Below are 21,481 nucleotides of genomic sequence, written 5' to 3'. Positions count from 1 at the left end.
ACCACAGATATTGGCACATGCTACAAAGAATGATTTTTCCCTTCCTGAGAGTTGGTTGTTAAGCAATACTAGCACACTACTAGTTGTATGTCTATTTAAGTTTTACTTATCTTCATCCTCTATTTGGAGGAATTTTAATTAATTATAATTCAATTAACACATGCATCATTCTCGGAATTATGACTCATCTTTCTACCAAGGACCCTTGGAAATGAAATGGAACCTAAGGGTTTCTTATGTCAACAGAAAAGCACACTGATTATTCCCCAGGTGACACACTGTGATCTGTGGCATTGTGAGCGAGTGCTATTGTGAGTGAGACCCTGAGATTCTCTGCAATTCTCATTTTATCTCAGCAGAGATAAAATCCCCTTTGTCATCTCCAACACAGGGAAGTTGTGAGGATTCATAAGGATAAAAGAGTAAAAACTGGCTGTAAAGTAATGATGCTGGTTTGCATAAGCCGGACCCCAAGAAGCCTCATTGCTTGCTTTTTACGCCTCACAGGCAGTGTGGCTGTGATGCAGTAAGAACTGTTGACTCCTCAGACCAGCTCTTCCACCTCTGACTGGGCACTGCCCCCTTCAGCAGAATCCCCCTGGGAGGCGGTGCGCTGATCTGAATGATGCTACTGTTGCCCCAAATACGTTTGGATCTCCTTTTGGAACTAACTTCAGAATCACTTTACAAACCAAACAAAGAAACTCGTTTAATTCTTTTAGAGTCACAGAGTCACTCATCTTGTACTCAGAATGGTGCTACCTAACAACAGCAGCTTTTATTTATCAGAGTTGGCCTCCAATGACTTGGGGACACTTCTCATAAGTTAAATCTAGTTTCCAAAGATAGTTAAAAAAAGGCAGGGGTGGGGAGGGGGGAGAAGAGAGGGACCTGACACTCTCGTGCATTGTTTAAGAGTGTGTAAATTTACACAGTCTCTTTGGAGGGCAATTTGGACATGCTCATCAATTATAAATGAACTTAACTTTTGACCCAGCAAATACACTTCTTGGATTTTATGTGACAAATACACTCATAAAAGTACAGAAAGAATCTCGTACAGAATATTTACTGCAACACGAAAAGATTAGAGGAGACATAAATATCCAACAATGAGAGACAAGTTAAGTAATTATGGAGTGTCCATAAATTAGAACACTACTCCATCATTAGGAGGAATGTGGCAGAGCTATATGTACTGATAAGGAACAATCTCCATGATATTAAATGGAAAATTAGGTACAGAAGAGTGTACTACCACCTTTGTTAAGAAATAATATAAATATTAATTTACAAGCTTATAAGCATCTCTCTCTTTCCATGTTAACTCATCTCCGGAAGGATGTGAAGACATGGGTAGTATACTCATTCGAGGGAGGGGTTCTTGGAAACTGAGGGGAAAGCTTGAGAAAGAGAGAGTCTTTCATCTTGTAATATTTGAATTTTTAAACACATATTTCAAAAAACAGATAAAAAAGAATAAGTATCGGACACAGGGTGATTCTCAAGTAATTCCTCAACGTTCTACACTGTGGCAGTACCACTGTTTAAATAAATAAGTAATAAGGGTGCTGTGAACAAAGATTTGCCCCTTAGAGGGGGCCTAAGACAGACAGGTTGCTGGGGTGTGTATGTTCTGACATATTTGTTAAAGAAATGCTTTATTACTTTGAGTTCATCTTACAGAGGGAATCCACAGTGGGAGGAAGGTGCTAAAGAAAAAACTGTGATGCTCGACCCAGAGGCTCCATGAGGGCAGGGCCCACTCCTGTTTATTCACATGTAAGCCTTGAATGCTGACTGGAGTCCCAGTCAGAGTTCTCAGTCACAAGCAGTGTAAACCAACTTTAGCTAATCTGAGCAAGAAAAGGCCTTATAAAAAGGATGTCAGACAGCTCACAGAATTCTGGGAGGGAGAGAGAGCCAGGCTCAGCACTGTGTAGCCAGGATCACTGTAGGGTAAAAACACCACTTCTGACGTTGCTTAATTCAAGATGCTGGAGTTGGGACCTCTGACACACTCATGCTTAACCCTGGATGAAGCTGCAGGCGCACGTCGCTTCACTTCCATCCCATTGGTCAGAAGATGGTCACATGACCGACAGGCAGGCTGGCCATATCTGTAGCTAAAACTTTGGTGCTCTATTGCAGTAAGTGTGGAGGGCAGGGTGGATATTCTGGGACAATTAGCAGTCTGTCCCACGGACAATGCCTCCATGCTGACCTCAAATATGAGTTGGAAAAAGGTGAGTATGAGTCATCTCCATTTGGATGCTGATGGGAAGCCATTAGGCTTGAGTCTGCTTGGATCTATCTTCCTAAAAATTGCTTTTTGCTGAAAATATATGAAGCCATTGAAAATAAGAAAACCATTATTATTTACATATTTTTGTTATTAGTTGTTTTCTTGTGCTTTATGCCAAATCACTGAGCATGGAGCCAGGCTTAGATATCTATGAGTCTACTGGCAATCGGAGTAAGGGAAGTACTGTTTTAGTTCTTTCCTGCTGGAAAGAATACTTTTAAGTCTGAGATATAATCAGGTTAGAAGTTTACCAGATTCAAGCAAGTGAGTTTTCTTTTTTGGGGAGCATTGGAATGCATCAGAGAGAGTCTCCCACACAGCAAGACTGTGAGTGGAATAGAGAGGCCCCAATTGTCAAACTCCTTGTTCTGTTCTTCATTAGCAGGGATCTGCCAACTTCCGGAATGTGGTAAATAGCGAGCTGATGTTCTGGTTCATGGGAAACTCAAAGTAGCTGTGTGAATGCGTTTTCCCTTCTGAGTTTTTGCATTTTCTCCTTTTCTTTTTTCCTTGAAGACAATGACTGCTGGATAATCTCCAGGTTGTCCAAGAATTTAATAATATTTTTATCGTTTGAGTGGGAGAATTTTTTTATGTGTGAAACCCTGTGTAAATTGAGAAATGGGGAGTGGTGAATCCAGGAAGATACTGGAACCTTGACAAAGAGAGACTCCACTCTCTGATGCTGAACAGTTTAGTTGTAGCGCAGGTTGTGCCTGGAGAACAGGTGTGGGTAGATCAAGGACCAAATGGGAAGGTGCCTTTAAATTTGATAGTTCGCCTCCTGAAGGAATGAAACGTATGCTTTGTAGCTTCTCTCAAATTCAGTGGCGCCCCTGTTTCGTTTGGTTTCAAGAAGCTGTTAAATATTTATACAGATTTAAAGGAGGGAAGGTCTCAAAAATTCCCGTAAGAAAAGAATTAAGATATTAAGCCAATACTTTTAATACTTTAATGTGCACCTTTTAAGAGACACTCTCCAAGCATTTACAACGAGAGCTAAGCCGTAAATCATATTCTTTAGCTGCAAAAATACATTAAGTAGGTTAAACAAAATGGTCTGTAGTTGGAAAAAGTGGCTTTGATCATTTCAGTGGAGTCTGAGATTTGAGAGTGTTCATGTTCTATTTTAAATGTTCACATCCCAAAGGTCTTGTCTGACTCGTGCTTGTTTTGTTACTTATTTTTTCCCAAAGTTCTCACAAAATGTCTTATTTTCAATAGTTACTGTTCAAGGGACAGTTCTAGTCACTGGGTTTTCCTTCTTTACCACTTTGTCCTAACTCTTTTCTCCCCTTTGTTTGTTTATTGGGAATGCTGTCTTTTGTATCTTTTCTCTGAAAAGACTCATTTCTTGCCATTTCTACTACTTATTCCTGGAGACTTCAGGGGCCCAAGGGAGTTACTTTAGTATCCCGTCACTGGTCTCCCCTTCCAAGGGTGTCCCTGTGATAATTGTCTCACCTGGTTTGGTAAAAGGACTTTTCTTTGTTTTGGGGGAAGGCATTGCAATTACTCTGTCAATCTCCGTGTCTGTGTGTACCTTTGTGTAATACAGAGATGTGATTAAAACAATGGCATAAGTATTGCAATTGGACTTCTCTCTTGGTAAGAGTAACCTTGTACAGCGTCTACAATTAACTATAGCAAGGATTCAAGTGTGGCTGTAAATGACCAGGCTGAAAGTTAATCTAAATACATGAGCAGTTGAAAATGGAATAGTTTGTCTTTTAGCCAAGATAAGTCATTTTATGATTTTTGAATGGCTCTGAAAATAAAGATCTGTAGTAGATAGACACCAATTATAAGACCAGCCCCTTGCTGTATGTCATCTGAAGCTTGGCACCATCTGGACAAGCCTGTCACCTGTCCATATGCATGTGTCCCTTCTCTGCTTTTTTTTATGTCTGTGAATAACCCCATGAATGCCCAGTTACCTGGCCCTAAGATCGCTGAGTACTTTTGACACTCCATTGTTTGTCCATAATTCTGGTCACTTTCTAGGTCCTGTCCATTCTTCTGTTCAAAACCCATCTCATCCCCGGGGAGGACTTGTGCCTTCCTCCAGGCTCCCGCACACCCGGGCTCAGGCCCCCAGATTTCTGCCGTAAGCTTCCGCCTCGTCTCCTTGCTTTGGTCCCGATTGCTTCAATCCATCTTGTGTTCAACATTATGTATAGGCTCAATCCTCCCCAAACTGTACTGTTTTCATCAAATTCTGTGATCCCAGCTGAGAAAAAAATTAAAAAACCTCTATTGGCTCCTCATAGGAAAAGCTCCAAACTTCTTGATATAGCTTTTAAGGTTTTTTTTTTTTAAAAAAAATCTGACTGCAATTTCTCTCTTTTTTTCTCCCTACGCAGACCCACTCTCGAGGAAGGTGGCATCTGGACTTTCCTCTTCCCTCCTGCTTACACTGTGCCCTCGGCCCTCCGTGCTGTCATTCAAGTCCTGCCTGTTCCTCAGGCGCAGCTCAAGTCTCGTCCCTCCGTGGAGTCCTCTTTGTGTGTTTCAGCCCCTGTAGACCGGGCCCTTCTCTGAGCGCCGAGGCTCTGCAGGATGTTGGAACTGCCAGAGGCCTGAGCGGGTACCGATCCGCTGGCTCTCCTGTAGGTCCTGTGTTTCACACTGTTATTCTCCTCCACGAGGCTCGGGGCCGGCGTCGCCATTTCCCACACCTGCACAGTGCTTGGCACAGTGGGGAGACGGGAAGAAACCAAGGCCCGGTTCGTTGGCAGCAGACCTGGGCCAGGGTCCTCAGGATGCTCCCAGTGCACGGTCTTCTCAGGGTAGCTCTTGTCTACAGGGCTGGGTAAGTTTTTCTTGTATGGTTATTTAATTATTCTTAAGTTTAATTCCTCAATGATCTTGAACTGTCTCTTAAATGCCCCTTCCTTTTTGTTTCCACTTTTCAAGGATGAGGATCTTTTTTTCTTTTCGTTTGTATCCCCTCAAACCCCAAGTCCTGGCAGACCGCCTGTTGTGAGCAAAGTTGTTGGGGAGTTTTCAGAAGGTACCTATACTTACGTGGGATCCCCGCGTGGGAGCACCGGCTCTGAGGAGGGAGCCGCCTTTGCCGAATGCCGATCATGGCTGAGCGCTGGCTCTGGAACTGGCTTTTTTCTTCGACTTCCCATTTCTGGTACACTTTTACCTCAAATTCCCAGTGAAAATTGATTTTTGAGCACTGTCTGATTCACACTTTTCTCCTGAGAGGACTAGCACCCTCCTTTCCCCTTTCCCAGAGTGGTTGAATTTCATCTTTGTCTGCCTTCTCGTCTGGATACATATGCAAGGTGGCGATTAGACTAGGATCCCAGCCAGCCTCACTCTGACATTTGGATTTTATGGAATTAAAAGTCACCTAAGATTTTGGAGATGTGTCATGTTTCAGCTGGCATGGCTATGGAGGACGTATTTTATAAACTTTCCGGTAGAAAAATCTTTTTTTTTTCTTGTTGAGCCAGTAGACAAATCTGTGGGACTTGAATTTAAAACTTTTAATAGGCAATCACCATCATTCCCTATTCAATGCACAACCACAGGGTGCCTGGCGCGGCCAGGCTGCTGTAAATAATGGGCCCCTCACAATTGTGCCTAAAATGTACTTAGCTAATTTGCTGGAGTGACAGCTCCCGTCTGTGTGGTATTAGAGCACTTGAAAGTGGCCAAAGTTCTGACTTGTTTGACTTGTTAAAAAGCACAGCACAGTTTTTACCCTGAGAAGGAGATGGGGGCAGGATTTGAGTCGCTCACAAATTATGTCAAGAATCCATTTCAGAAGGGCAGTCAGCTTGGACCTCACACCCTGAATTAGCACTCTGAGACCCGTGCGTTTCCACTGGCACCTGGAAGTGCCTCCACACCCCTTCCTCTCTGTTCTCACTGCTTTCCCACCTCCAAGCCTCCTTACCAAAAACGGCTGCAGAATCCCTCAGGTTGCCTTTTCTGATGCCAGCCCCACATTCTCCATTCTGTATCCCATCTCCCTGCCACATTTATCTCTTGCAAACACCACGTCAGTGACAGTGGTTTCCTACAGAAAGTCAGAATTTTTGGCCTGTGAAATCAGGGACAAGTTTGGCTTCTTCCCCTACTCTCAGAGTCAGGTCTGTGAGTCGGTGGGTCTTGTTTCCTCCCCGATGTCTCTTGCAGCCTGGGGCTGGGCCACCTAGGAACTGGGAAGGGACCAGAAATCAAGAGGTCAAGTCAATGGCCTTCCCCTAAAATCTACCCAACCTCTCTGCATTGCCTCCATGAGGGAATTTGGAAATCATCTCTTCCCCATGCCTTCCAGTTTCGTGAATGAGTGAACTGCACTCCGGAACCCGTAGACAATTGCCTAAGTTCACCCAGATATTCGTGGCTTGATGTCTGGACCGCAATCCATCATTTCTCCTCTTGTCACTCTTCTGCGCTATAGAGGCCCTCTGTGACCTGATGGCTCCTGCTGATCCTTAGTTCTTACAGCTCTCCAATTGGCCAGCTGTTCTGATCAGGGCAGACTTTTACTCTTGTGAGAAAATGAAAATCCTGCCTCCGTGACTCTCTTCTTAGCTTTTCTTTTGCCCATAATTCTCTCCCCTCTTCCTTTCACCTGTCTTCAGTCTCACTCCTTGTGCCATGTCTTGATGTCTTGGAAGGAACATGGACTTAGAACAGGTGTTTAATTGTCTACGACCTGGATGATCGTGGGCAAGGTCATGAGTTTGCTTCCCCATAGGGTGGTTGGATTAACTGAAGCAACATGAGAAGCATGATCATAAAATGACATGAGAGTGTTCAGTTCCGGGCACGTAGTAGGCCATCACACAAGGTTGTTTCTTCTTTTTTCCATTGCAATGTCCGCATAGCCCATGGTGCTTTTCCTGACCATCTTGTCTCTCGCCTCCTCAGGGTTCCCATGGTCTCTCAGTTCAGCCCGTAATTGTGTTGCATTTTCTGATGTTTGCTCCTTGTAGTAATTATTAGTATTGTCTACCATTGTCTTTCCCTCAAGGAGGGTTATCTGTCTCCACCTCACTGATGTTGGGCTTGGTCATGTGACTTGCTTTTGCCAATGGAATGTGATCAAATGTGACATATACCACGGTCTTCTTGGAGAAACTGTGAGCTTCTGCCAGCCTGCTCTTATCCATTCTGCCACAAGAATGGCTTGTTGCACCAGGAGCTCTCCTTCAGCTTGGAGCCTAGAATGAGAGCGCATTCTGGCGGTGCTGCAGTAGTTGACCTCACATGTGAGCATGGAGTAATTGTGGGTTGTTGTAAGTCTCTGAGATTGTGGGGATTGCTACCTCTGAAGACTCACTCAGCAACTCCTGTGTTCTCTGTGTTAATCTGGTTTCCCAAAGTGGAGTTAAACCTCTTTAGTTCATAAACCCAGGTGTTCAAGAAATTGAATGGACTTTATTTCTACAACAACTCTGCCTCCAAGCCTCTATTCTGTTGGATAAGTAAAAAACCCCAAAAGAACAAAAAAACACAACCACTTCAGCCTTCCTTGGAAGACTTCCCCAAATACCTCCCTAGGTTCATGCTGCAATTACTCGGGGGGCCCAATGCCCTGGGGTTGTGGGTTTTGCTCCTCAGGTCTGGCCGTGCTTGGGGCATGGGACTCTCCAGCGGGGCTGCCTGTGATCCAGGTGCACTCCATGGCCACTCCTCTCTGCCCAGCTCCTTGAGAGTGCCGCCAGTGAGCGAGGCCTGGGTTCCCTCTGTACTGAGACACATAGACTTCCTCTCCTCTTCTCTCTCCCCCTCATCCAGAGGCACCTCTTTCCAGTCTTGGGGAAATCCTGCCTCTTTCAAGTTTCTGCAGGAAACTCTGTCTTTGCTTTCAAAACCTCTTTCCTGAGGTTTCCAGATCCCTGGAAAGCTTTGTAAGCTTCTGCTTTCACGCCATGCACCTGTTTGCCCCGAGGCAGGGAGCACAAAGCTGACTGTACCTGTTTGGCTGTGGTGGAAGGGAAAGGGAAAAGCCAGGGAACAAAAATAGGTTAGTATTTCAAATTATTATGTAACCGCATTTCTAACTCAGGGCAGGGTTTCTCGGCCTCGGCACTGTTGATATGTGGAGCCAGATAAGTCTTTGTTGTGGGGGACTGTCCTGGGCACCGTAGGATGTTTAGCAGCATCCCTGGTCTCTCCCCACTAGATGCCATTAGCAGCCCCCCTTCCATGTTGTGACATCCCAAAATGTCTCCAGACATTGCCAAATGCCCTGGGGGGCAAAATCGTGCCCAGCTGAGAGCCACTGATTCAGTGTGTGGACTGAATTGTGTGACCTTTGCTTCCCCAGGACTTAGCAGAGTATTTAACCCATAAGACTACTTAATAGATACGTTCTGATTGAAGGAATTAAAGTGGTGGATTTTCTTTGTATTTGATTGGGGGCTGCACCTTCTTAAATGGGAAGTGAAGGGAAACAAATGAGTTTGTCTTAAAAGCATTTCTCCTTCGCCGCCCTTTTGCAGGTATGCCATCTGTATGGGTGAATGCTCAAACTAATTATTGTTACTGAGGAATTATAATGAAATTCTGAATTCAGTCGCTGAACCAGTGGGGTGATTAACAACAAGTGGGTTGGGGAAAAACACTTACAAAAGGGAACAACAAAATAAATAATTTGCATGCCAAAGAATATAGTTCCTGGGAGGGCATAAGTCAATCGTATAGTTCTGCCAACATCACAGTCCCAGAGTTTGCTGCTTGAGGGATTTGCAAGAGTCAAGGATGAAAAGGTGGATTGAAAGCCCACATGCTAATCAAGCTGCCTATACCATCCTGGTTCTACGGCCTCTGAAGACCTTTCCACAATGAAAGGAGCGTTCCCTCGACAGGTGACGGCTTTGACACGAAGTCTCCTTAGCCGGTGAGGGTTCCACACTGGGCAAGAGAAGAGATGATCTGTCCTCTGAGTAGGAGCGCTGAGCCTTGTATGTGCTCTGTGAGAGTTGAGGAAGGTCTTACAGAAAAACTGATTCATGTTTTGTTGGACACAACAGCAACCCTCTGTGGAGGCAGAAACACTAGCCGGGGATTAGCTTCACTCATGTTCCATGCTGCTCATCGCCTGCTTATAACGAACGTAGGAGCGTTTATCTTCAGATGCACAACAGATAGGCTGTCATCTCAGGCTTTTAGAAACTTATATATGCAAACACTTGGCAGAGCAGGTATCTTTGCAACCTTTCTTAGTAATAACAGACTGCTGTTCAGCGCCTGGGGTACAATTTAGCGGGTACATCTCATTTTGGCATATGTGTGAGAAGGAAAACTTTGTGTGGTAGGATTACTTTACCAACATGATATTTCGGAAAGAGCTGAGGTTTAAATTACCGCGGGGCTGTATTATTGAAGTGAGAGATTTATTCAGTTTACACTGCAGATCCCTGGAGAGATAAATGTGGTTATATTATAGGTAAAATCAGAAAGGTAAATAGCAAGTCTGGACACCATTTTCTTCTAAGTAGTATTTTAGGTTTTTGAAGGACAAGAGCAGATAGAGGAGAGTTCAATCAGAATGTGAAAAATTAGGCTCAGAGGGAGCCAAGAATGTAAAAAGAAGCTTATTTTTTAGACAATAGGCTATGGCTGCAGACCTTAGAATAGCCTATTTTTGACCTAAAACTTTTTTTTTTTAAAAAAAGACTACTGGGTGTGGGCTGTTGCTCCTTTGGTGGCTCACTCGTTCCACTCCTTCCTGATCCTTCTCATGGTCAGGGGGTCCCACCCCCGAGAGTTCTCACCTCACCAAAGCCCGTTAGACACAACACATCCCCCGGAGTCTCCTCCTTTCCAGCTTCATTGCCAACTCTGCGATGTTTCACACTCACCCTTCCTACATCCCCCCACCCTGAAGCGCCCTGCTTCCTCTCTCCCAGTTGTAGCCCTCACTTTCTCAAGATCAAGCCCCAGCCTCAGCTGGTTCCCAGTCTTCCTTGAGTTACACTGATCAGTATACTGATGGCTTTCTTGCTGGTGTGTCCTCCACACTGAATTTCAGAATTTACTCCCAGAATGGGGTTATATCAGTGTATTTGAAAATGTGTTGGAGGATAAAGCTCTGAGGGATATTTATGGGCATCCCATGACAAAAGGGTGCACGTTGGAATAAGTTTGGAATCCTGTGTAGACAAAGTTTTGCCCCCTGAACCCCTGACTCCCTCACCAGAACTTCTCAATGACGTGAATCTCCAAGACGGGAAAATAATACATGGTGTTTCCACACCTTGCTCACAGGTTTTTTCCTTGTAACATCTGTTAACATCCCACAGAATTAGCATTCAGTAGAACAGAACAGATGTTAGGAATGCTAAATTAGGCTATACGAATAGATGATGCTGGCTGTGCACATGCTGGGAATGAAGGGGGTAACTGGGTTCCGAGGTGGAGAATAGATGCGTTAGTGGGAAGTCAGTAAGAGAGCATTGCCATGAAGTTACCAGCCACTGGAGATCCAGACCCAGTGGGCAGTAAATCTGGCAGTTCCAGATAGGCATTGAGAGTCTAGTGGGCCGAGTGTAGTGGTAGAATCAGGAGCTTGTGGAATAGAGAAATGGCTTTGAAAGTGCTGTGCTAAAATTCTCAGAGAACCAGGATGGGAAAGATGGAAAGGGGCATAATGATTCATAAATTCAACAGATATTTATTGAGCATTTCCTATGAATTAGAGATAAGGTTTGCAGCAATGAGGCCACCAAGGAAGACCCTGCCAGCTAGTTGAAGTTCAGAGTTTGGAGTGGAGAGGGAGAGGAATGGAGAAAGCCAGCTACTCAAGACACCTGTGCAGGTGTTGAAAAGCATGGATGGGGTGGCCTGCCAGAGCAGTCCTGCTCAGTAGCAGCCTGGCACTTCTTCCCTGGGGCCAGGAGCATTCTCTGTAATTTCCAAACCCCATTGCCTGGCAGGATGTGGGCTGTTGACATACAGCCTCCTGACTTAGTAAGAGCACAAACAGCTGGCAGCTGGAGTTGGCCAGGGGCTGACGTTGCTGTCCATGCCATGATGGAAACCAACAGCAAACCCCTTGCTGCCAAATGACTTCTTGGGTTTCCAGAGCAGAGAAACCCACTGTAGTCGATGAACTCCCCTTCCAATTTCTTCTCATTTGAGAAGCACCCACCACATTTCTACAACCCTTTGTCTTCTTTATCCCCTTCTTGAATTAGCTCCCACTAACATTCTTTTATTTCCAATCACTGTTCAATGACAGGCATATTGAAGTACCTAAAAAATAAGGCAATTTGAGCCCTCTGGAACAGTTCCTTGTTCTTCCTGCCTAGAATATCCTCTATCCACAGCAGGAAGTTCAATTAGCAAATCCGTGAATCAGGATTTTAATTACACATTTATCTGGAAGGAAAATGCCAGCTTCACATCCACCCTATACCTTACTTGTGGGAATCACAGTGTGACATTGACCGAACCTGGGTCCCTGTGGTGCAATGTGAGATGGTGAAATGCAAACATCTTGGTGGAAATTCATTCACTTTTGTTCATGGGTGTTCCTGTATTTAGCAAGTAGCAAGAATTCTTGGTTGTACGAAAAAATTAGAATTGACTCTAGAAGGTTAAGACATATCCTAATTAAGAAATTCGCTAATTCTTATTCCCTGTTGTGTCTGTAGACTGTATTTGGTTTGAAGTCATGACTAAGCATCTGAATAGTATCTTTTACTTGAACACATTCTCTGTTGTTATCTTGTCTTCCCAGCTAGATGATATGCTCTTTATGGCTGGGGACATTCCTCCTCCTTTTCTTTTCCTGCCCCCGCCCTCTTCCCCTGTCCTCTCCCCCTGCCCACTCCCCCTTCCCCAATTCATCTTTCCACTGCAGCTTTTGAACGTAGAGGCCCCAAAATGCTCACTGAATGTCTTCCATTAATATCTTTAAAAGAAGATTGCTTTGAATGCCTCTGTGGTTAGATGTACCCTAACCTGAGTGGGAGGCATAGTAAAAGGACTGGGTACTGGGGTAACTAGGCCCATCCTCTCTGCAGGCTGTGACCCCCCCTGTTGTGGGTGAGAAAAGAGGAACATTTGTCAGACAGAATCTTAGGAGATTTTGTTGACCACATGAGTTCAACCAACTCTCAAAGAGTGGAGGTGATTCCGAGAGAGAGGATCCAAGAAAGATCTCAGATTTGAGAAAGATCTAAGCTCCAGACTTACAATAATTCCCCCAATCCTCTCTGAAAGCCAATAGATCTATCCTTCTCATGAAATTGACGGAATATATACCTTTGTGATGGTATATATGGCGACTTTGACCCTTGGTCCCTTGAGGTCTTAATCTTGTTTTTAAAGAGTCCACAACCATGACCAGACTCCTTGGCTCCCCACAGTCTAAGAAGTTTTAAATTATTGATTTATGTTTCAGATTTGGGAAACCAACATTCTTTTCCTTTTCCCTTCATCCCTGTTTACAGAGGGATCTAACTGGGCTCAAGGTTTGCAGGCATCTTTGTCTGACCCCGGGAAGAAAGGGACAAAGGAAAGCCAGTAAGAGATGACTGGTTGCTCCAAGCCATCCTGCGTTCCTTGTTCCCTAGCAGCGAATGGGGGAGGACCAAAGAGTGAATGTGTCCTGCTCCCTCTGGGTTCGTGCTAATTTTGTGTTTTGTTTGTTTTTGTTTGTTTGAGGAAGACTGGCACTGAGCTAACATCTGCCAATCCTCCTCTTTTTTCTAAGGAAGACTGGCCCTGAGCTAACATCCATGCTCATTTTCCTCTATTTTATATGTGGGACGCCTGCCACAGCATGTCTTGCCAAGTGGTGCCATGTCTGTACCTGGGATTCCAACCAGCGAACCCAGGGCCGCTGAAGTGGAATGTGCGCACTTAACTGCTGCACCACCAGGCCGGCTCCTAATTTTGTCTTAATATGACGGAAAATATCATACTTGCACACTCGTTAAGCATACCTGTGATAGGAAAGAATTTGTGGGCCAGTGAGGAATTAGAACCATCTCTTAGGAAGTTGAGATGTTCAAACAGGAAGTGAAAAAGCTGTAGGAATTACAAAGTAATTCTCCTACAGTATGCAGCTCTGAGCTAAGATTTAATTAAGACATCGTGAATTTGTAGAATATTTCTGCTAAAGACCTTTAAATCTAGGCTGTAGGAATAAACACTGAGAAGGATCAAAAGGCCTTTGGAGTGGGTTCAGAGACAGTATCTTCAAATATTTTCCTTTTTGCCTCTGAAGAATTTTGAAAAACAAAATATTCCTTCCCACATTTTTAAGTTAATTAAAAGAAATTAACTTAAAAGTTAACACAAGTTTACGTAAGGTAAACATTTAATGTAAGTTTAAGTAAATGTAAAAGATGTAATTTACCACATGTAGGTATGAACATTTCGAAACACACCTGTTGCATTCCTCTTATTTTGTCTTATTGCGTTCCTCTGCAACGTAGCCAACACATTTCAGTGTCCAAAGACCACAGCAGTTTACACTGAAGTAGGATTTATCTTAATGTGTTTCTCTTGCCATGAGTTTCAGAGTGTTACATTTTTTTCTGTATAGAGTTATTATTACAGGTTTGGGTGATTACTAAATATAAAAAGTAAGATCAATTGGAAATGCATCACGTCATGAGACAGAAGTGTTAAAAATTAGTTCTTATATTCGTAGATGAATTTTGCTGGGATGAAACAGCATCAATATTAAACCTGTTTTCCATTTGTATATTTGTAAGCATTTGATACCTTGTTCATAAGTGAATAAATGGACAGTTTTGTTATTTCAGTATTGGTCAATTCTTTGGACTCCTTTCAAGTTAAATTCCGAAAAAATCACCTAGTGATCTTTCATTAGAGTGGGGGAAACGTTTTTATCAGTGAATTGTTTGACTCAGTCTCTATTTAACTAGGTTAAAAGCAGTAAATTGGAAACCATCTGACTTATAAAAGGATGCTTAGCCCAGTGAGAGAGCCACTGGTTTTCTCAGCAGCGAGGTTTGAATTGTCCCCTTGTTGCCTGAGGTTTCTCCTTGCAGGGCTGTGCACTGACTGTGAGAGTGAGCGGGGCGGGGCGAGCTCGGCCTTTCTTTCATAAAATGGGGACAGGACTCTTATGAAGGGCGCAGGGAACAGAGAGTCAGTGTGAGAGCCCTAACTGCATTTGTCCTCAGGAAGATCACTATCAGGAAAGAGTCCAGGGCATCGTCTCCCCAGGACGGCCTGGGAGCCGGGAGATGGGGAAGCTGTGGCACACACCAGCCCAGTGGAGAAGCCAGTTCATCCGGGACCAGCGTGTGGAGGTGCTTACGCCCTTGGAAACGGGCCCTTTGATAAAACCTCCAGGATGGGGAGCTGCTAACCCATGAGAAAAGCAGAAGGGAGAGGAACACAAGAGGATTTAGTCTGATGGGTGGTGAGCAGTTCTGCTCTATTTTATTGAAAACATCATTAGAATCAATATAATGAATTTAGACCAGAGTCCAAAAGGGTTCTACCGTTGGGATGTAGCATCAGTCCTTTTTCCAGGGATTTTAAAGAAAGTTGTAACATGTTTGACAGTAAAATTTTCAAGCTTTGGGAGTTTTCCTTGTTTGATCAAGGACAGGCCATGACCAAACCACAAATAGGTTGAAAATTGTTTTCAGTAAGTTTTTCTTGATTTGCCTGTATGGGAGAGGAGTGACTGCCCGGTTGTAGTACCATAGTAGGCTCTGTTTTCAAATAAAGTTCTGCTTCGGTCACTTGCTGGCTGTGTAACCTGAGGAGATTTACTAAGGTCTCCAGCCTCAGTTTCCTTATCTGTAAAATAAGACCTACTTGATAGAAGAGCGAGGAATAAGTGAAATGAAATGATTAAATGTAAACTGTTTTACATGCTGCTGGCACATACTAATTGCTCAATAAATAATAACTATTAACCAAAAACTGGAGGGAATTTTAGTAAAAGAGCTTTACTTATTAGAGCTTATATGAAGAAGTCTTTGACTTTTGACAGCCTCTAAATTGTCCAGTTTTTATTCAGCTGTCAATCATCTGGCACCGTCTCTGTGTATAGGAGGGGATGTCAGAGTCCCCAGTGTAAGAAGCAGGGCTGATATGCACAGTAACAACTCAGTGACTCTTTTCAGTCTGTGCAATGTGGCAAAGGATGTAGCAGAGTGGAGAGGACAGTGAATTGGTGGCCGAGGCTCTCTGCTTGTAGCCCCTCGTACTGCCACTAACCCGCGATGGATCGTGGGTAGATTGTTGGACTTCAGTGCTGATGAGGATTTTAGGCTGGTTAATTTTAAAACTGCAGGTGAGAAGCAGGCTCCAAGGCCTGGAATTTGCTTGTCCTTTGATGGAGACATTTGCATTTGTGAAGGAAATCTCCATGCCTCCCCCTCTGCACCAGGAGGAAGGGAGATGACCTTGTCTCCAGAAACTCTTAATGGGGAAGGCAAGAACTTAAGTTGGTTACTGTCTGGCAATCTCATATAACTGATTTAGGGTGGTGGCTTCTGACCTTTACTTAATCCGATTTGATTCTTATCTAAAAGTCATGGGATCACCCAATAACCAGATCCCACCTGCACTGATACCATTTTAACTTTTTTTCCATATTCTTTCCTTTGTCTTGTAAAGAGACAACTCACATACCTATGCCTTAAAATTAGCCCTACCCTCAGCTCATGTTTGCAGCAGAAGCGGCAGCAGCAACATGCCCGCAGCAGCTCTGACTGCCCATGGGCCCTGTCCGCATGCTATTCCACACTATTCTCTAAATAAAAGAGCACTACTGCCAGATCTTGAGAGCCCAAGAAATCTTTCTTTCGACTCCTTGGCTCACCGACCCCACATCAAGTGCCATTTGCTAAGAAATGAGGCTGTTGGCCAAACCCACCTGTGTGCAGGCCCATGTGGCTAGTGTAAATGGGTGAGCCTCCAGGAGTGTAATACGATAGTCTCTGACCACATCCTTGCCTGGACTGTGGTCAAGGATGTTGACGAAAATAATCCATAACCAATCTATAAATGAAAATTTGGGTGAGTTTATTCTGAGCTTAACTCTTAGGATTATAACCCGGGAGAGTCTTTCCACAAAGGAACAGAGCACTCCAAAGAAGTAGGGGTACACAGGGTGGTTATATACCCTCAAAGAGGGTATTTCACATATGACTGAAATGTCCCTCCCTCAATAGTCACAAGATTGCCCTGTTGGCACAGCACTTGATGGACACAGCAGGTAGTGGTCTGCTATCTCGGTGGGCGTAGCAGGAGGCAAGTTATTGTCTCCAGCTGGGCGGTCACAGATGAGCGCAGCAATCAGTTTCTTGCCTAAGGAAAGATGCTTAATCCTTAAGGAGACGCCAACGTTGGGAGGGGGAGAGAAGTTGCACCTTTATCTCAAGGGCCTTTGCTCTTGCCATAGGGAATCTCTAAAGCAGATATACAATGCATGCTCAATGGCCACAGTCAGGCCCTTTTGGAAAGACAAGGTCAGGCCGAATTAGGTTTACACAAAATGGCTTCCTCATATACTTCAATATATCCTATTACTTGCCATTTTTATTTGTCAAGGATGACCCCTGACCTATTACACAGCCTTTGAAAAGCCTGGGCAGGCCTCACAGAGCAGCCAGTCCCAAGTCTGTGTAGGGGATACATGCTGAGCGGGACTTCCACATGCTCCCAGGTGTAGAAGGATCTTAAAGCTCCTCTTCAGCTCTGAAAATCTTATTCTTTGGATACATTTCAGCCCTTAAAAAAATAAATACATAAAACTAATTGAATTTGATATCCTTCTGAATTTCCTGTCATCAGTACTTGAAAGGAGATCCTTTCCTATAATGGACCAAATAATGCAAAAAAGGAAAAATGCAAATATAGAAGCATAAAAAGATGTGTCAGAAAAAGAATTAAAATTACGTTGACAGCTTTCTTTTTCCTTTTAGGAACAGATGAAACTTTTCTAAAAAATGAAAACATTTCACAAAGTGAATATAGGCAGAAGGCACTTGCAGTACTGCCAGGTTCTGATGAAAATTTATTTAGGGTTATAAGTGATTTTTCAGTTTGCAAATTTACATTTGTCAAAGAAGCAGTTCTATAAAGATTCCGGTGGTAGTCTGGTGCTATGGGTCTCCTTTGTCTTTCCACAGTGTAAGCCCTCAAACTGAAGTGGAACTGCTAATTAGTGGAGGCACAAACCTTCACCTTGTAACTCTGCTTAAATCTTCAGAAGAATAAACTCGAGTTTGTGAAGGCTGCAGAACAAAGGTAATTGCCCATTTTTCTTAAATAAAAGAAGTGAAAGTGACTGAAGGTTAACTTTCTGTTTCCTGGGAAATCCCACAGGATGTCTCGAGGCAGCCACATTCCCTCTGAACTGAGAGTCGTGAGACGACAGCCCAGTCATCTTCAGGATGTTCCAGTTCATAGTTTAGAACGCCGAAAAAGCGTCATGGCTCATCGAAACACCACTTTAGAAGTTCCAGTTTCCCTCATGCGGGCAAGTGAGGCAAAGACGTGCTCGTTATCACTACACATGGCTTCTGACAATTAGCCATATTCCAGAAGCATCACCAGAAGTCAGAGGAAGCCTTTCCACAGGGCGGGTGGGAGTTCCACGTGCCTAATTAGCCAGGAGTAAATTATTCAGCATTAAATAGGAAACCAGTCAGGACTTCCAATTATAATTCAAAAATGCGTTCTGTTCTATGTTGCAATAAAAATAACATTCTGGAGTGAAGGCATCAGATAAGGCACGGTTACAGGAAATGCTGGGGGAACAATTACCAAGAAGTGAAATTAGAAAGCTTGAAATGGACGGGTGAAACCTGACTGGAATAGGCATAGCTTTCCTCTCAATAAATTGCCGGGGAAATGGTCCTCAGGAAGACAGTGATATCTTTAGTCTTGTAAGTCAGGAACATTCCAGGAATGGCCCTATTTTTGTAAGACTGGTTTAGTTATGAATGGGGTGGGGTTGGGCGTTAAATTTTCCCTTGATATTACAGTTTGAATCTCTGGTGAGACTGAGCCAGGCCATGTGGGTGGAAGGGTGTTCCTGGCAAAGCGTGTCGTATTTTACTGAACGGCAGGGATGAGTTTGTTAAAGCAAGGAGATTTCAGTCTAAACCAACGATTGATTGTGGTTGATGATGAAAGTGTCTTCTTCTTTAATTAGTGAAAATATTTACGATTCTCTTGGAGTTGGCCCAGGTTATTCATTAATGACAAAGATGCTTAACAATGAATATAAAAACCCTCCTTTCTGGGTGATGGGAAGGAGGAGCTAAGAATCCCATGACAATTTGGACTTTCAGAGCTGGCATCTGGGATCATTGGACTCTGATCAGCAGAGTCAGTTCAGTCGTGTCCTATCCAGATAGAGCAACTTGGTGAGAGAGAAATGATCTTGGAACTTAGAAAATGCTTAAGAACGTTGTCCATTTCTCAAGCCACAATGTCTAAAATTGTGTATTGAAGGCTTCTATTTATGTAATTCTATTTGAATATATTTAACACAATTTTTGTAGTTGGGTAATGAAGTAGTGCTTTCCTGAGTGGGCTGTGCAGCCAAGGGCACTGAACTAGTCAGGCCTCCTTCTCATCCTGGATCGTGGATGACACTCAAAGGAGTCCGGTGTGTGTTAAGAACAGTCTTGCTGTTAATCCTCATAGTGCCTGTAAAGGGTCAGAGTGCATTAGCTTCCTATTTCTGCTGTAATAGATTACTACAGATTTAGTGGCTTAAAACAACACACATTTACTGTCTTACAGTTCTGGAAGTCAGAAGTTCAAAATGGGTCTCCCTGGGTTAAAAATCAGGGTGTCGGCAGGGCTGCGTTCTTCCAGAGGCTCAAGGCGAGAATCTGTTTCCTCGCCTTTCCAGCTTCCAGAGGCTGCCTGCATTCACTGGCTCATGGCCTCTTCCATCTTCAAAGCCAGCAGTTCATAGAGTCTTTTTTTCACAAGGGATCGCTTGGAGAATGACTCTTTTATCTCTCTTTTCCAAATTTAAGGACTCCTGTGATTACCTAGGGCCCACCCAGATAACCCAGGGTAATCTCCCTATTTTAAGGTCGGCTGACTAACAGCCTTAATTCCATCTTCACCCTTAATTCCCCCTTGCCATGTAAAATAACGTGTTTACAGGTTCCAGCGGTTAGGATGCGGACATATTTGGGGGGGCCATTATTCTGTCTACCATAGTAAGTATTATTATTACCCATTTTACAGGTGATAAAACAGAGATGTTAAGTAACTTGCACAAAGTCACATAGCTAGGAAGGATCGGCGGTAGGATTTGAACCTGACACTACAGTCCGTTCTGTTAATCACTGCTCTATATACCTCCTCTGATATCATAACAGCAGGAGACTGGGTCATCCAAGCTCAACAGTGTCAACAGACGCCTTAGCTGGATCCATCCACACTCCACATGGTGGTCCTGGGTCCCCTGATCTGGAGGAGTAACTAGATGACTCTGTCTCTTTCAGGATGGTTCTTCTGGCTTTTCTCTGCCACAGTCCTAACTGAGGTATGACCGCACAGGATAGAGAGTTCATCCCTCCAGAGGTAGGTGCATCTTTCTCACCTCGTTAACATGTATTTATCAAATCCTTACTGAGACTTTATCAGATGTTGCAGCTGGCTCTGAGGAACCTCAGCTTAGTGGAATATTGCTCCTGCATTTGAAGAGGTCACTGTCACTGGCAGAAAGAGACAAAGGAACAGTTTCAAGAAACTGTGGTAGGTGCTATCATAGAATTGTGTAGAAGGTTGAGTTCTACTAATTCTTCCTCCAAAGCATATAGACTCTATTTCCTCTCCATGGACATCCCATAGCTCAAGCCACCACTGTCTCTGTTACCTGGACAAGAGTTTCCTCATTTGTCTCTGTTTCTACTCTTGAATTCCTATAATCTACTCTCCAAAGATCAGTTAGAGTGCTTTTTAGAAAGTACAGATCAGATCTTATCACCCGCCTCTACGATCTTTCAGGAGCTTCCACTGTACTTAACATACACTGAAGATCTGTAGCAAGTTCTTAGCCTCCTACAGGGTCTGACCCTTGTTCGTCGCTGCAGACTCATCTTGTACCCCCCTCCCTCTTGCTCACTCTTCTCTCACCAACCCTTCTTCTTAAACTGAAATACACCCGGTCCTTCTGAGCCCCGGGCCCTTGCACATGCTGTGTCCTCTGCTTGGCATGCTCTTCCATCTTGCTCTTCACGTTGCTGGTTCCTTCTCATCTTTCAGGTCTCAGCTGACCTGGCCACTTAAATAGATTCCTCTCTCCCTCATTGTTCCTACCACAGTCCTCTGACTTTCCCCCCTGTAATCTGTGCTGTCTGTAAGTTTCCTGAAGGCAGCAGCCATAGCTGGAGTCCAGCACAGTGCCTGGTGCACAGGAGGAACACAATGAGTGTTTGAAAAGAAGTACCAAGTAGCAGAAAAGAGACCAATCAACTCAGTCAAAAGAGAATATGGTACTTTCCTCCAGGGTCGTAGTGGGGACGACAGGAAAGTGGGACTACAGGAGAAAGCTCACACACACTTAGCTTGGCATCTGGTGTAGATGAAGCGTTGGCTTTTGTGACTTTCATAAATGGCTCAGGTTGTGTTTCCATGTAAAATTCATATTATTATCTCTTCCTAATTTCGTAAAAGGGAGAACGAATGGGGAGTGTGTCTCAAGTCCAGCTGCGTCGCATCCACCTGCAGGTCCTGCGTTGGAGACCTCTGCCAGGGACCTTCTCCTCGTACTCGGAGGGCAGCTCTCACTCAGCTCCTGGCTGTGTCCCCCACGAGAGTCGTCTGCTCTAATTGGACACAGACCACTGCTTACTTAGCTTTAATAACAATTCTACTTGTTAATAAACAGAATTAATCTTGATTAAGCTAATTTATTCAAATAATATTCTATGCTGATTCCTTGGGGGGGGGGTCCATTTCCTTAGGACTTTATGCGTCTGTTCTAAATTTGCGATTCTTTTTCCTCTCAAAGGGCATTTATTTCCTTTCTTCATCCTCAAAGTAAACATGTTTAGACTATGAAAAAGAGCTTATGGATGGAAATAAAAGGGAGGCGAAATCACCCTAACTTGGTTCCCCAGAATCAAGCTTTTGCTTGTTATTTTAGTGAAGGAATGTGTTAATGGCAAAGGCAGACTTGTTTCTTTGGTGTGGAGGTGGTTTGTCAGTTTAGAACAGGCCCACTTG

At 43.9% G+C, this 21,481-nt stretch overlaps 1 long non-coding RNA gene across 1 annotated transcript in view; it reads left to right on the top strand.

Annotated features, from left to right (window-relative positions):
• LOC138917953 (uncharacterized) overlaps window positions 1-19,853 on the top strand; it is a 35,660-nt gene extending 15,807 nt beyond the window's left edge. Inside the window, exons 2-3 of the long non-coding RNA XR_011426667.1 lie at window positions 4,669-5,117; window positions 19,756-19,853. This is a non-coding gene — a long non-coding RNA (uncharacterized lncRNA). The remainder of the gene's footprint in view (window positions 1-4,668; window positions 5,118-19,755) is intronic.
• The last annotated feature ends 1,628 nt before the right edge of the window (window positions 19,854-21,481 follow it).

The sequence above is a fragment of the Equus caballus genome, chromosome 1 (genome assembly GCF_041296265.1).
Source record: "Equus caballus isolate H_3958 breed thoroughbred chromosome 1, TB-T2T, whole genome shotgun sequence".
NCBI lineage: Eukaryota > Metazoa > Chordata > Mammalia > Perissodactyla > Equidae > Equus > Equus caballus.
The sequence above is the reverse complement of the archived record's forward strand: the minus strand, read 5'-3'. Positions and strand labels throughout refer to the sequence as shown.